General features: G+C 40.0%; 1 protein-coding gene across 2 annotated transcripts in view; it reads left to right on the top strand.

The window, feature by feature from the left end:
• The window catches only part of LOC105481528 (p21 (RAC1) activated kinase 5), a 301,595-nt gene that overhangs the window by 133,221 nt on the left and 152,788 nt on the right, over positions 1-15,586 (top strand). Inside the window, exon 3 of one of the 2 annotated variants that reach the window (XM_011741165.3) lies at positions 14,677-14,707. The exons of the other annotated variant lie outside the window; for it this stretch is intronic. The gene's annotated coding sequence lies outside the window, so the exon portion shown is untranslated. The remainder of the gene's footprint in view (positions 1-14,676; positions 14,708-15,586) is intronic. 2 annotated transcript variants of the gene reach the window in all.

Below are 15,586 nucleotides of genomic sequence, written 5' to 3'. Positions count from 1 at the left end.
GGTTATCTTGTAACACTCAGAGACTTGAGCATTCCAGATGCGTTTGTAGCTCTTCTCCTGCTTCCTGGATGGCTCCTGACTTCTAAGAACATTGTTGCTCAAGACACTGAGAGGCAGCCTGTGGGAAGGGTGTCCTTCTAGATGAGAAACAAGAGTTTTTTGAGGACTAGTGGCTTAGGTCAGTCAAGCATAACTTCAAGATTAAAACTTTCATACTGGGTTATTCATAGATGCAATGTTGAAGGGAAAATTAAAATCCAACTTCAAATTGGTGCTTTAAAAAGATGAGAATATATGGATTTAAGCAATGGTTACCAGAGAAACGTATCCTCTGTGCAGTGAGGGTTTCACATCTTGGATTATGTAACCATTGTGCAATGTCCATAGGGGAGGGAAGGGAGGAAAAGAAATGTATGCTATGACCTTGTAGGTCCAAATTTGCAAGAAGCCAACAGCTACTGTTGGAGGGTGGACAACCCTAAAGTCTGTGCTCAGAAGAGTTATTCTTGATAGCTCAACTGAACAGTATTTTAAGATCTCAGCAAAGTGCAGCTTGCTTTCCAATATTCATAACTGTCTGAAATGGTTCTAAACTTGTATGGTGCAGGAATTCTTCCTTCCTCCACCCCAGATCCTTCTGTAAAGATTTTGGTCATTAGAAAACAACCCCAATGCAGCAATTATACAGTGCTGGATAATTAAAAAGTCTCGTGAGACCCTACAAGTTCACAGGAGAGCCAAGGCTCAAGCTTACTGAGGGGTATTTTGTACCACACAGCTCAGGTAGCTAAACGCAAGCTTTGTTAACAAGTAAACAGGTGCAAACCATCAATCAGTACAGTTTTGATAAACAGCATAGACAAACTGGTACAGGATGCTGGTGGGGTTTTAGACTTTTCACAGCACCTTATACATCACTAGCTAGTACATTTCACCTCTGACTTGGCCAAAATCAATACCATGTTTCCAGGTGCCCATCAAGATCTGCAAAGAGCTACCCACGGTGCACAAGTTAACCCTTTTCTCATATACTTAGAGAATTGAGCCAGGATGAAAACAGAAGACCTAAATATGACATACCCCATTCTGTGATTAGTCTTGTCATCCACTGGACTAGATAAATATCTTTGATTAGCTGGAGAGATCATTAAGAGGCTAGGCCTTTCGAATGGAAGTCAAAGTTCCTTAAGAAATGATTGGATTCTGAAGCAACAAGACTAACATAAACTAGAAAGAGTAATGGTGCCTTAGGTTGATTTGTTCAGAAGCAGAGAGTGAAACAAAAAAAAATGGAGTGGTGTTTAATCGGAGGTGATGCCAGCATACATTTGTAGGGTAGTGCAGATGTGAGACAGGGGAAAAAAGGAAGACAAAAAAGATGCCTTATCATTTCTGTGATCAAGAGGGGTATAATCACATTAGATAACTTTGGGATACAGCACAGAACATAACTTGGATTTATCCCAACCAAAGGCATGGAAATTAGGGTATTTAGCTATCTTCTCCCATCTATCTCAACTAAGGGCTGCTCCCTTAGGTGGAGGTATGGAGTGTTAACTCCCTGGTATTTGTAACTTACCATACGTGTAGACCAAGAAAACTCTAGCAGCCAGAGGAAGCCCTCAGGCAGAGTCCCAGATGTTTGCTATTGAAAGTCACCATCAGGTCAACTTGCACAACAATAATAACTGCCAATGAGATGAGAACAGAGCAACTACAGTTTCTGCTAGAAGAAGTGACAACAAAGATGATGGTGATGATCATGATCATATGAATAGAGCTATCATTTATTGAGCAACTAGAAGCCAAGTCCTATATTAAATGCTTTACATGCATTTTATCATTTAATTCTTATCTGTTGGATATCCACTCTGTGTCAGGTGGAGATATTTATGCATGATTATATATCTATATAATATCACAGTCTTGCAGGATGTATATTATTCCAGTCTTTAATTTAGAGATGACCACACAAGGCTTATCAAGGTTAACCAAATTGTCTGAAGTAACATTTGAAGTTTGAGATTCAAACCTGGGTTTGTCTGCCTCCTAAAGAGTCCCTTGGCTTAGACAACATTATAATCCTTAATTAACTAATTAATCATTGATATTTTTCTGACACTCATCTATTAAAAAGTCAGCAGGCACTATTTAGATTCTGAGATACAAAACAAAAATTGTCCTTGTTCCCAAGGAGTTCTTTGTCTATGGAAGAGAAAGACAAAAAAAAAAAAAAAAAAAAAAAAAAAAAAAAAAAAAAAACTATAGTATTATAAGAGCTGTACTAGAAGTATGTTGTAGCTATTGAACATGATCAAGAAAGAGAGTATCACTTGTTGCTGTATAACAAATAGCCCTATAACTCAGTGACTTAAAATAATAAGCATGTGTTATTGATCATGAGCCTGTGGGTGAGCTGGGGACTTCTACTGACTTGGACTAAGCTTGGCTGATCTTAGCTAGGTTTGCTCTGTAGTCTGCTGACAGGTTGGCTGGGGCTGAATAGTCTCAGATGCTTTACTCCCATGTCTGGTGATTGACTGGATGTGGCTAGGGAAAGTCACTTCTCCAGCAGGCTAACCAAGAGTTATTCAATGGCAACTGAGCCATGTGGATCACTCATTCAAGAGAATAAGTATAAGTGTGCAAGGCTGCTCAAGGCCTGGCCTCAGAACAATCACTTCTACAACATATAGACCAAAGAAATTCACAGGCCAGCTCAGATTTAAGGGATGTGGAAATAGACTCTACCTCCTGGTTAGAGGTTCAAAGTCACATTGCAAAAGGACATTGATAAAGGAAGGGGAAGAACTAGACTGCAAACAATCTACCAGGAAGAAAATATCTGGATAAAAGATTACAGAGTAAGTAGGCATTCCCTAGCCAAATAAGATAGGAAGAGAATTTAAAGCAAGAAGGGGCTGGGCACCATGGCTCATGCCTATAATCCCAGCACTTTAAGAGGCTGAGGTAGAAGGATCACTTGAGCCCAGGAGTTTGAGACCAGCATGGGCAATATAGACCCTATCTCTACAAAAAAAATAAAGTAAATTAGCTGAGCATGGTGGCACTGCCTGTGATCCCAGCAGAGAGGTGGGAGGCTGAGGTGGGAGGAGCACTTGGGCCTAGGAAGTAAGCTGTGATCGTACCACTGCACTCCAGCCTAGACAACAGAGCAAGACCCTGTCTCAAAAGAAAAGAGGAAAGGCAAGGCAAGGCGAGGCGAGGCGGGGCGGGAAGGGAAGGGAAGGGAAGGGAAGGGAAGGGAAGGGGAGGGGAGGGGAGGGGAGGGGAGGGGAGGGGAGGGAAGGGAAGGGAAGGGAAGGGAAGGGAAGGGAAGGGAAGGGAAGGGAAGGGAAGGGAAGGGAAGGGAAAGGAACAGAAAGGGAAGGAAAGGAAGCAGGATAGTTTGTATTTAAAGACACGGGAACATAGTGTTCCATAATGCTGTCAGGTTACTTGGGAATTAAGGCATCTAATGGTGAGGGAGAGAGAGGAGGATTAAAGACAAGAAATCTGTAAAATGTACCAGAATTCAGGAAAATAAAAGTTAACTTGCAGACAGAATAATATGTTTATGAAAAAGTGACAGGCAAATGGGAAGATGAACAAAGTTAGGTCAATGGATGAATGAATGGTTGATTGTACAGACTATTGTGGTAATAGGGTTACCAAAATTGTTAAGATTATATCTTAGAAAAAAATTTGTAGGTTGGGCTTGGTGGCTCATACCTGTAATCCCAGCATTTTGGGAGGCTGAGGCAGGTGGATGACTTGAGCTCAAGAGTTCAAGATCAGCCTGGACAACATGGCGAAACCCCATCTTAAAAAAAAAAAGAAAAATTAGCTGGGCAGGGTGGCGTGCACCTGTAGTTCCAGCTACTGGGGAGACTGAGGTGGGAGGATCACTTGAACCTGGGAAGCAGAGGTTTCAGTGAGCCAAGATTGCACCAGTGCACTCCAGCCTGTGAGACAGAGCAACACACCCTGTCTCAAAAAAAAGGGGTTTGTAGAATGTGTATTTATTTCAACAAGAAAAGAGGAGGGAGGAAATACCTTTATAAGTGATTGAAGAAAATAATGTGGTTGAAAGCAGGCCTGAAGGAAATAACTTTTCAGCATTTGACTGTGTTCGAGGCTTCACGGAGCTATTGTGATGATGCAAATTGCATGATAGAAACTCTTTCTATGAGACAACTTTTATAAGCATGTTAAGCATAGTGAGTAGGTTTTTGTGAAAACTAATGAAGAGTTTGGCTTATGGTCACAAGCAAATTCCAAGGCTCTAGATTCTCATAAGGCCAAGTCTCTGTGAAGACTGTTGATGTCAGAGATATATTTATATAGAGATTTGTGCATGTGTGTGTTTCCATTGGGGTATGTGTGTGAGCTGGTAATTTTCAATTCATGGATTTCTCCACTCTGAGACTGAGTTGTGTAAATTGAATAGCAGCTCTATTCTACAGTTTTCCAAAGCCACTTTCATTGTACTCCTGGGTCTGCGTTGCAAGTGTGGAGCTCGCCCAAGTCACCAGGTGCAGCAGATTTTACTGTGAAGCATAACAGGCTAACATTAGCATCTCAAGCTCCTCAGAGGCAGAATAGAAATTTTGTAGTTCATTTTCACAGCTAAGTAATACTACATTGTGTTAATATATCACAGTCTATTTTTCTGTTCTTTTATAGATTGATATTTCTGTTGTTTCCATTATCTGCTATTATGAAAAATGGTACTATGATCATTTTTGTATCTCTCCTGGTGCCTGTGCAAGAGTGTTTCAGGGAAGTATATGTAGAAGTGGATTCCTAGGATGTAAGATGTGTAGGTAACCAACCATCTCGGTTTGCCTGGAACTGAGGAGTTTTCCAGGATGTAAGACTTTTGGTGCTAAAACTAGGACAGTCTCGATCAAAATGGTATAAGTGGTCACCTTAAATACACATATGATCAATTTTACAACATAATACATATTAAACTCTTTCCCACAGAATTGGTAGCAATTTACACTCCCAACAAGTGGTATATGACTATTCCCTTTGAACACCATTCTCTTCATGCCTAGTGTTCTTGATATCTTAATTTTTGCCAATCAATTGAGGGTGAAATGGAATCTTGCTGTGATTTGATTTTCCCTGGTAACTAATGAGGTTCGGCATCTTTTCGTGTTTAGTTTTCCCTGTGTGTGTTCTCTTCTGTGAAATGCCTTCCATATCTTTCATCTTTTCTTGTTTTGTTTTGTTTTTTTTAAATTAGACACATCTAATTTATCTCTTCAGATTTTCTTGATTTTTCCAGCACTTAGATTAGGGTCTCTCAACGGCAGCAGTGATGGCATTTTGGACTGCGTAATTCTCATGGGATACTGTCCTGTGCCTTGCAGCACATTTAGCAGCACCCTTGGCTTTTACCCACTAGGTGCCAATAGCACCCCCAAGTAGTGAAAATAAAAAATGCCTCTAGACATAAAACTACCTCTTGCCAAATGTTTCCCTAGGGGCAAGATTGTACCTGGTTGAGAGCATCTTGCTCCTGTGGGAAAGAGAAGGTAGCCAGGCAGGTAAATTCTGTTTCCATTTCTCTCTCTGATGAACTCTTTCTCAAGTACAGCATGTCTCTGTCCAGCATGTTTAGAAGTGTCGCATGTCACATAGCAGATGCATTGCTGAACCACTGGCTCTATTTCTTCACGGTAATGCGGTGGTCACAGCAGTAACGTCTCACTTTGTCTTGCTGCTCACCCTTCCCTGCTTCATTTCCTATCTCTTCTCTTTCCCACCTTTGGATTGCATATTCCAATTAAAACCTCAGCACTTAATGCATGTCTCAGGTTCAGTGTCCTAGGGAAACTGAATTAAAACAAGTAGTTACAGACAAGATGCCCTACTGGTAGGACTTTGGAATTTGATTACTGACGTGTCTGAAAGCAATAGGGATCATATATTTAGTTGTAAATTGAGATGAAAATAAACCCTAGCAGGCAGCAGCATTAAAATTACTTAAACTCTCATCTGTAGTAAATTGGGATATGGCTTAAGTGGGAGGTCAGGTGTTAGGAGACCTAGTAGCTGCAACACACAGTGGCTATTAAAGCACTGATATTTATGCAGATTGTGAAGTAGATGGCTACTTTTGACCTGAGGAAAGAAAATGTTAAGCTGAGGATGGTTCATTGCCTACTTAAGGCATGCTCTGAAAGCCAGAGGGCATCTATGGCTACTTTAAAGGAGACTAATCTCTGGTCACTGCAGGGCAGACTGTGATGTAACCCAGGCCCAGGATCTGACTATAAGGCTGGTAGGGCTGCCAAGGAGACAGGATACACAGCTTTGTAAAATCTCCTATTTAAAACTCAGGGCCATGATCGGAATAAGGAGACGTGGGATGAGTTCATTTGGATGGATGAGATTGAGGACCTTAAACCCCTAAGTTCCCTTAAACCACCCTGGAAGACAGGAGTCATCCTTCTTTTTCTGACAGAGAAGAACAGCTTTCCTTGCCCAACAGTTGTGTAGGAATCTCACCTGAAGCAGGTGCCTTATGAAATCGTTCTTGCATGCCTTAAGATCTTTCTCTGCCACTGCTCATTGTTTCCATGCTGATAACTAGAGTGTAGACTCAGCGGAGAAGTACCAGCCACCTCCAGGGGGAAATAGCCTACCCACTGAACAATTGAAGTACCTTGAAACCTACCCGGGACTGGACCTTGAGTGTATTAGAGTGGAGAGGAGTATATATGTTGTGCTGAACTCCTATTGACTTCAGTGGGGATGGCACCAGGTTCAAGAGGCAGAAGAAGAGACCCAGAGCCAGTAAACACGACATGGGGTCTCATGAAGGGCTTACATACGGGGGAAAGAGTCCAGTGGTGGTGAGCTGGACAAGAGAACCACAACCACTTGCAAAAAGCATGCAGTTTATATAGCATGTTCACTTAGCCCCCTCCCCTAATAACCTCTACCTGGAAACCTTTTAACCCCACACACAGGGCCTCAAACCCCTGTACAGCCCACATTCCACAGGACAGGATGGGACCCAGATGTTCCTCATAGGAAAGGAATAGCTCTCTGGGTTATTAATCCACTCCTGGATTCCCTAGCTCAGAATTCCCAGCTGCATTCAGGTGCACCATAAAGGGTCATTCTTAGGATATGCTTAAGTGATTGTTATCAGGTGCGTTTACCATAGAGTATAATGCTAGATCAGAGGGTGTTCATTGATATAGAGGCACTCACTCATAAGTCAAGATTCAGTTGTTTGTCAAGGACACTTGGAGCTGATCCCAATAGTTTTCTGGGATGGTTCTTCAAATTCTGTATGTTCTGATGGCCAATAGCAAATGAGGAAACGCCACAAGTTCTTTAACAGTCTCAATAAAGTGTCCGATAGCTCAGAGAGGACGGACGTTAGAATGCATGTTAAAAAGGTTTTAGGTACAATCTTCAAATCTATCACTTGACTATTTCTAACGAAGAAGACCCAGAGGACACTCCCTTCACAAAGACAGTAAGGGATCCTGAAGAGGAGTGCTGACGCATTTGAGAAGCTGGTCTGAAAAGGCTGCCATCTATGGGCTGGGGTTGACATTTGAAGAAGCTGTCCAGGAGTTGATCTTCCTAATATTGCTCGGATGATGGGGCCCAGAACAACAGAGGCTAAGTAGCGGTGCTTACTATTAAGAGTTAAGGTGGCCTTAACTACTTATAATGCGTAGCAAAATTGAAGTAGCAGTCAGGGTGCCTTGAGCCACAGGAATCTAACAGTGGCTAAGAGATCCTGGAAATCTTTGGGACAAAATAATTGGGCAGCTAATAGATCTGCAGTTTGGATAATGGGAAAACAACTGAAGGGTTATAAACTATGGAATTTCATGGACCCTTTCCAGGTTTCCACATCTAAGTCGGTTCAGAGATGGCAAAGGAACCGTGGCAGTCAGCTCATGTTCATGTTTCATGTTTATCCCATTTTAAATTTTTTGTACATTTTACACATCGTTATTGCATATCTACCTGCGAATTCTAATACATGATGTATAGTCGGTTGATTGTTATTTGGTCACCTGGGGCTCTGGGTGACCAGTACTCTCCATGTTTCCCCATGGAGAGTATTGCTTTGTGTTCTCTAGGAGTCAGGAATATTGGCTGTCTTCCGGGATTCCACGCTAGGGAGGGGCTGACTCTCAGGCTTGGCTGCTCTGCCTTCCATTGCCCAGGGCCTAGGCTTTGTCTTTACAGCAGTGTTGTTATCGTCATATTCCTTTAGAGCTACCCAGTCATTTTCTTTAGTTTAATTCCTAAATCGTTTCTCTGGTATTATTTCTCTAACATTTATTTTTGTGAGCAAAGGTGGAAGGAAGCTCAAATATTTCATTTACTAACTACTGAGCCTAGCATAATGTATTACTTCTTTAAAATTTTTTTTTGAGACAGGGTCTCTGTCTGTTGTGCAGGCTGGAGTGCAGTGAAACAATCATAGCTTACAGCAGCCTCAAGCTCCTGGGCTCAAGCAGTCCTCCTATCTCAACTTCCTAAGTGTCTGTGACTACAGGTGCAGGTCACCACACCTGACTAATTTTTTATATTTTTAGTAAAGATGAGGTCTTGCTATGTTGCACTGGCTGCTCTGGAACTCCTGGACTTAAGTGATTGTCCTGCCTCAGCCTCCCAAAGTGTTGGGATTACAGATATGACCTACCATGCCAGGCCATCAAAATTGATCTTTTTATAAATGTATCCAGGATATATTTGCATTTTAGCATAGGGATCCTTTAAATTACCTAGACTGCATACTACCAAAAATGAAATAACTTTGTCTCTCTACTTGCCTGAAAATGACTTAGAGCAATTAGCAATTGCCCAGTGCACCAATTATAATGGCATTGAGTTTGGTCCAGGAAGTCTTTAATTGAATGAATCAGAGGGGTATTCTTATCCCTTGTTCAGTATCTTTTTCACATGGTTAACAGATATTGATCAGAAGACTGGGCCTGTAGGCCTAGATCCTGAGGGACGTTTCTCTAGTCAGAGGCAAACTCAGCTGGTCCCCTCTCCACACATTCCTTATTTATGGAACACACACATTCAACATGTACTGAGCTGTCCCTCTTATTTAGTCATTTTTTAGAAACATGATAGTAAGTGGTACATTTCAGGAAGATTTTCACACATTTCAAAGTTTGACATGCACAAAGACAAATTTTTAACTGTTCAGAACACTTTCATCTTCGGAACTGCCAAGTCTCTATACTTTATATATAGAGAGAAATGTGAATGACTTTGATTAACTGGTCAAAGGGTAGAGCAGGGTTCTCATGCCTATGGAGACCGCACAGTGTAAGGGAAAACTGGCAGGGGGTGAGAAGTTTGCAAAGAGGGAAACGTAGGCCTGTGTAAATGCAATGGCTCCTACCTATCTCCAATCTGTAATTGCTCTATGGGAATGTGGGCCAGATATTCTGTTTTTTTAAAGGAAACTGGAAGCTTGAAAGCTAGAGTTTTCTAATATAAAACCTCCTAATTTTTAAACATTGGTTTATTAAAAAACAAAAATAGGCAAACAACAAATGACCTGATTTTCTGGGGGAAAAAAACATGTTTGGGGCACCCTATGTGCTGAATCTAGCCTGCAGACAAGTTCAAATATGCAGCATGTAGCTTGAGATGGATGAGTTTCAAAATGTAAATCCTATCTACACTGGCAATTGGATTATTTTGTGTCAAGGAAAATGACTTTTTTGTCTTAAGGTATTTTTGCTTTTGATTGCTGGTTTTATTGCTTGGGATTTTCTTCTCCCTGGTATAACTGAACAGCCTAGTGGATACTTTATCATCTAAAACTACATATAGGCCTATACTATGATCCAGCAATAGCCCCCCTAAGTGTATGCCCAAGGAAAACTAGTGCATAATGGATCTATTCAAAGTAATACAAAACTGGAAACAAGCCAGAAGTTCAACAACAGAAGAATGAGAAATAAATCTTGGTTTATTCATTCAGTGGAATGCTGTGCAGTAATAATAACACACTTTTGTTTTGAGACAGAGTCTCACTCTGTCACCCAGGCTGGAGTGCAGTGGCACAGTCACAGCTCACTGCAGCCTCAACCTTCCAGGCTCAAGCAATCCCCTCATCTCAGGCTCCTTAGTATCTGGGACCACAGGTGCTTTCCACCACGCCCAGCTAATTCTTTTATTTTTGTAGAGACAAGTTCTCACTATGTTGTCCAGGCTGGTCTCAAACTCCTGAGCTCAAGCAGTCCTCCCACCTCAGCCTCCCAAAGTGCTAGGATTACAGCTGTGAGCCACTGTGCCTGGCAGAACATGCTGTTAATACACACAACAACATGGATGAATCACAGACATTTCGTTGAGCAAAAGAGGCTGGACCCCCCAAAAATGTATTATGTGTGATTCCATTTATACGGAGCTCAAAAACGGGCAAAATTAATCTTTGGTGTTAGAACTCAAAAAACTAGTTTGATATGTTGAGTTAGCTGTCTCCTTTTGCTGCTCAGGGGTAACTGCTTAGTAATTTGAAGGAGGTTCTCAAGTATCCCTGTTTGCCATAGGCATGAGGGGACTGGGTGCTTGAAGGTCCACCCTTCCAATCCTTCACCAACTGAGACATCTCCATCACAATGCACGCATATAGAGGGGAAGGCACTCTGATTCCCCATGTGACATGATATTTCACTTTTTTCCCAAGTCCTCCAGGTTCCCTATTTGTGAAATATAAGTTTCTTTATCCATCATAGAGATGTACAGTTTTTTTTTATTCCTACCAAGCTTGAAGGAGTGGCTCTTTGTGGAGTGTTACTTATGTATATGTTGATTTCACATCTTCCCCAGAGCATCCTAGTCTCTGCACATAAAAAAAAAAAAAAAAAAAAAAAAGAAGAAGAAGAAGAAGCAGCAGCAGCAAAATAACCCTTCTCTTTTCACTCACAAGCTTAATATTTTTTTTTCAAGTTTCAAAAGGAATAGACTAAGGGGAAGAAAATACACACCCAAGGCTATTTCTCTACTACTAGGAATTGGTGTTTCCATACAGATGGTTTCTCATACCCCGGGGACTAGTAAGTGCAGCCTTGAAAGGAAGCAATTGGAAAGTACCTAAAAGAAGCTCCCAGCCTATTTTATTTGGCACCTGCTCTCTAGGGCAGAAAGTGAGACGAGGAGAGTCTGCAGTAAAAACCAAAGAAGTAACTGAAGAAGGGGAAACATACACTGAGCCCTTAAGCTAGAAAGACCTCTGATATTACAACCAGGACTGTGTATTTCAAACACACGTGTAAATAGTGGTGGCTTATCGCAGCTGATAGGGCACGAAAGACAGCAGCCAGAGATCTGGTTGTAGTACGGGGGATGCAGAGGAGGGTGTTGTGACCATTCTTTAAGGATTTGTTCCTTATTCAAAGTGTCCTATATCCCTGCATTATTCAACCATCACTACTCAAAATGGAAAACATGGAAATAACTCAGAATGTATAAAGTGCTTCACTTGTTATTTATAATGCAGGAAAGATAGGGAAAATTCAAAAAATGGTTTTGTTAACTTCCAGTTGTTATGTCTCTGTGTTTTAAAATTAAGTTATATCTCATTACAATAAGCTTCATGGGAAATTTGGCATTTTATTCCATGGAATTCTCACTGGTCAAAATCAAAGGTACTTGACCTAGGTGGGAATCAGGTGTCTTCAGTCATGCTTAGCTACATCACTTCTAGATGGCAATGCAGTCTTGAGTTTACTTCTTAACCTCTCTGAGCTCCGAGTGAAGCAAGGTGAAATCCATGCTTTGTCTGTTCCTTAAGTTTGTTATGAAACAAAACCAAAGGCATCCTAACAAAGTGTCAAGTGTGAGGTGAATGGGAGTTGTAATCATTCTTACCCCCGTGGCTTAGAAAGCAAACCAAATGGCATGTCTGCAAACATTCCTTAGATGAAGTGCTTTTTGATTCTTGTGACTCATGTTTGGTTTTTATTGGAAAATGGATGTAAGTATCATTGGTTATGGGAAAGAAGTTAAAGACCATGCATTCGGAGGGAGAAAAGGAGCTATACAGTTGCAATAGAAAGCAGTGGGATTTATTCTATCCTCTCTTTCTGGCCGGCCAAAGAGTATAATTCCATGGAGTTGTTTTTCCTTATATCTAAAATAGAAATACCAGTATCTACCACCCTGAACTACTTAAGAGGAATGTTGTAAACATCAAAGGAAATCATGTGTGAAAAGGCTTTAAAAGTTCAAATAAAGTAAAAGAGTATATAGCTGAGGGGTTATACCACTTTTCCCTCTTGTTCTCAGAAAGGTTTCTAAGCGTTATATTGAAGATTCTGGTAAGCTTAATCAAGCCCTCTCCCACTTGTAATGCTATCTGATTTTTTTTCTTCCTTTTATAAATCTAAATAAGTAAAGATAGTATCTAGCAAAAGGCATTGTATGTGTCAAATTTATCATATGGTTAAACAGTTCTAACATCATGGGCTCATGTCAATTAGCTCATGTCAACATTTTATTGTATTAAAACATTGGTCAATGTTTTACTATATTAACGTTGGCCATAACTTGGGAAAATGTGTATTGTCCAAACCAAGACTGGTTTGAGAGTAAAAAGGAGAGCTGTTAATAATTATGTCAGCCTAACAATAGTCAACTGAGACTGTTCTTGGAAAACAATTATTGTCTAAAAGCTTCCTTTTAAAAATAAGTCATAATTATGCCTAATATGTTCTACAGACTAATAGAGGCATGGGGAAGATTTTTTAATGAGCAAACTAAATGTATTCCATGGTTCTAGCCTTCGAGAAGCCACAAGTCTATATGGTAAGAGAAAGCTTATGAAATATAAGGATGCAAAATTAGTAAATGAAAGGCATCATGCTAGCTAACATGTGTTGGATTAAGTGGAGTAGAATCTTGGAGATTTAGACACGCCAATGAAGATTCAGACAACCTTGAGTTGTTGGGGAGCTTCTCTGAGAGGGCCAAAGTCTTTAACTGGGTCTGGAAGACTGGTGGGATCTCAGTAGATACAGGGAATAGCATAGTTGGAGGTATTTGGGGCAGGTAAAACACTGTGGAGAAACACACAAATAGATGAGTTTCCATGGCTGTGTGTAGAGGGGAGAGACAAAAGGGCTGTGATTAAATTTTATAAGGATAAAATCTATTGTTTCAACAAATAGTTATTGAGTGTCTGTTACATGATAGGCAGTGTTCTAAATTATAGAGATATAACAGTGAACTAAACAACATATTTACCCTTATGGAGTTTATACTCTAACAAAGGAGAACTTCCCTTAAAATCTGCACCTTCTTTAAATGAACGTTTAGATGGCAAGAAGTCTTTTGGGGAAAGGGGGAATGCTACTTAAAAAGCAGAAAATGAATGATTCAGGTCATTTTCTGTTAAAATAATAAGGGATTTCTAGCAATTGAGCTAACTTATCTTCCTTAGCCAGAATCTAAAACATGGAAAAAGGTTTATTGAGCATCCATCTATCCATTCATTCATTCAACAAATGTTTATTGAAAACCTACTAGGTGTCTGGCTCTTCTACGTGCTGGGGATACAGCAATGAGAAGTTTGGAGAAAGTTCCCTGCCTCTGCAGAGATATTCATCTAGTAAAAATGGATCCTCCCAGATCGTATATTCTAATCCACAAAAATGAAAATTTAAAAAAAAACTCTTCAAGTACTTCTTTACATATTCACTTTCTACAAACAGAGCTAATAAGATGAAAGTGGTTATTTGCTTTTCTCTATAATACAATTTCCTTGCTCTGATTATTACTGTGTGGGTCCAAGTCTTCTTGGAAATGTAATAGATGCCTGTGGCAATTGAGAATCATTAGGAAATAGAAAAAAGAAACTTTCTCCCACACGTCTGTCTCAGAGAGTAGTAGACCATTTGTCATGCCATGGGCAGCCCTATTTGGAAGATGGGAGATGATAACCTGACTATGAGGTTAAATACCCCCCCAAAATGCTTCTGCTTCAGGCAAGACAGTATATTTACAATGTCATAATACAGAGTTAATGTCACTGTATAAAACAAAAATGTGGGTCTGTTACTCCTAATTTGAAAACTGGGGCACATATGAGAATAACAGAAACACAGATTGCTAGACCCACCCACTAGAGAGCCTGATTCCAAAAGAATTTTCATTTCTCCCAACCCCCGGTGGTGATACCTATGCTGATGGTCCAAAGGTTGCACATTGAGAACCACTGTGTTCTTCTTTCAATATGTGGCTGTCATATAAATATAACATTGATTGACCTGTAGATAATGTAAATTGTAATATTTATAAAGGAGGTCATTGTATTCATGTAACTGTCTATGGCTGGGCTACCCAGTATGGTAGCCACTGGCCACATGGAGCTATTGAGTTCTTGAAGTGTGGCTAGTGCCATATGTTGAAATAAAAATATTTTGGATATTTTATGTTAAATAAAACATATTATTAAAACTAATTTCACTTGATATTTAATTTCAATGTGGCTACTAGGAAATTTAAAGTTAACATGTATGGCTCACATTGCATTTCTACTAGATAACACTGGTCTATGGAGCTTTTCTAAACATGTATATGCTGAGGGTTGGTTTTTATAGAACTGAGAAATTTTTGTAGAACTTAAAAGTTGAATTTTTTTTTTTTTTTTTTTTTTTTAAGAATTTAAGAGTTACCAGCAGAGGAAAAGAAGGTATTGTGCTTTCTTTGTAAATAACTTCTCAACAATATCTTTTTTATTCACTTGCTTTGAATAATAGTTAACAAGATAATATTCACTAGAAGATGACTTCAATAGAGGTTTGCCAGCTCTCACATCTTAATTAATGTGGCTGTTGGGTCTGTTTCTCCTAAGTTTACCTCAGTTCCTTGGAAGTGTTAAGAAATGCTCTCCTTCAGAAGGAAGGGTTATTAAAGGTCACTGCATTTCCCTTTTTAGAATCCATCCAAGCTCCAGTTGCAATACACATAGATCAATTTCAGATAGATTGTAAATCTAAGCACAGGATAATGCAGTATGAACTTGGTGGGAGTAAAGACTTTTTCAACAGGACATAGAAGGTAATAAACATAATGGAAAAGATACATAAATTGGTCTAAACTAACATGTGTTCATCAAATACATCTTTGAGCATGAAAAGGAAAACCATAAAGTGGAAGAAAACATTTCAGTGCATTTGTTCAACATATCCAGAATTTATAAAGAACTCCATCAAATGAGTAAGAAAAAGGATGAGAACCTAATGGAAAATGGGCAAGGGACTTGAACAGATATTTCACAAGAGAGGAGATCTGCATGGCCAAGGCACATGAAAGAAGCTCAAGCTCATTAGGGAAATGCAAAATAAAGCCACAATGAGATGCCACTACACACCCACCAGAATGACAATCATAAAAGGATTGACAATTGGAAATGTGGATGAGGACGTGGAGCAACTCAAACTATTGGCAGGAGTGTAAATTGAGCACTTTGGAAAGCTGACTGGAGTGCTCTACTGAAGCCAAATATACTCATATCCTTTGACACAGCAATGCTACTACTAGGTATGTATATACCCAATAGTAATGCATC

This window comes from Macaca nemestrina, chromosome 15, assembly GCF_043159975.1.
Source record: "Macaca nemestrina isolate mMacNem1 chromosome 15, mMacNem.hap1, whole genome shotgun sequence".
Taxonomy (NCBI): Eukaryota; Metazoa; Chordata; class Mammalia; order Primates; family Cercopithecidae; genus Macaca; species Macaca nemestrina.
The sequence above is the reverse complement of the archived record's forward strand: the minus strand, read 5'-3'. Positions and strand labels throughout refer to the sequence as shown.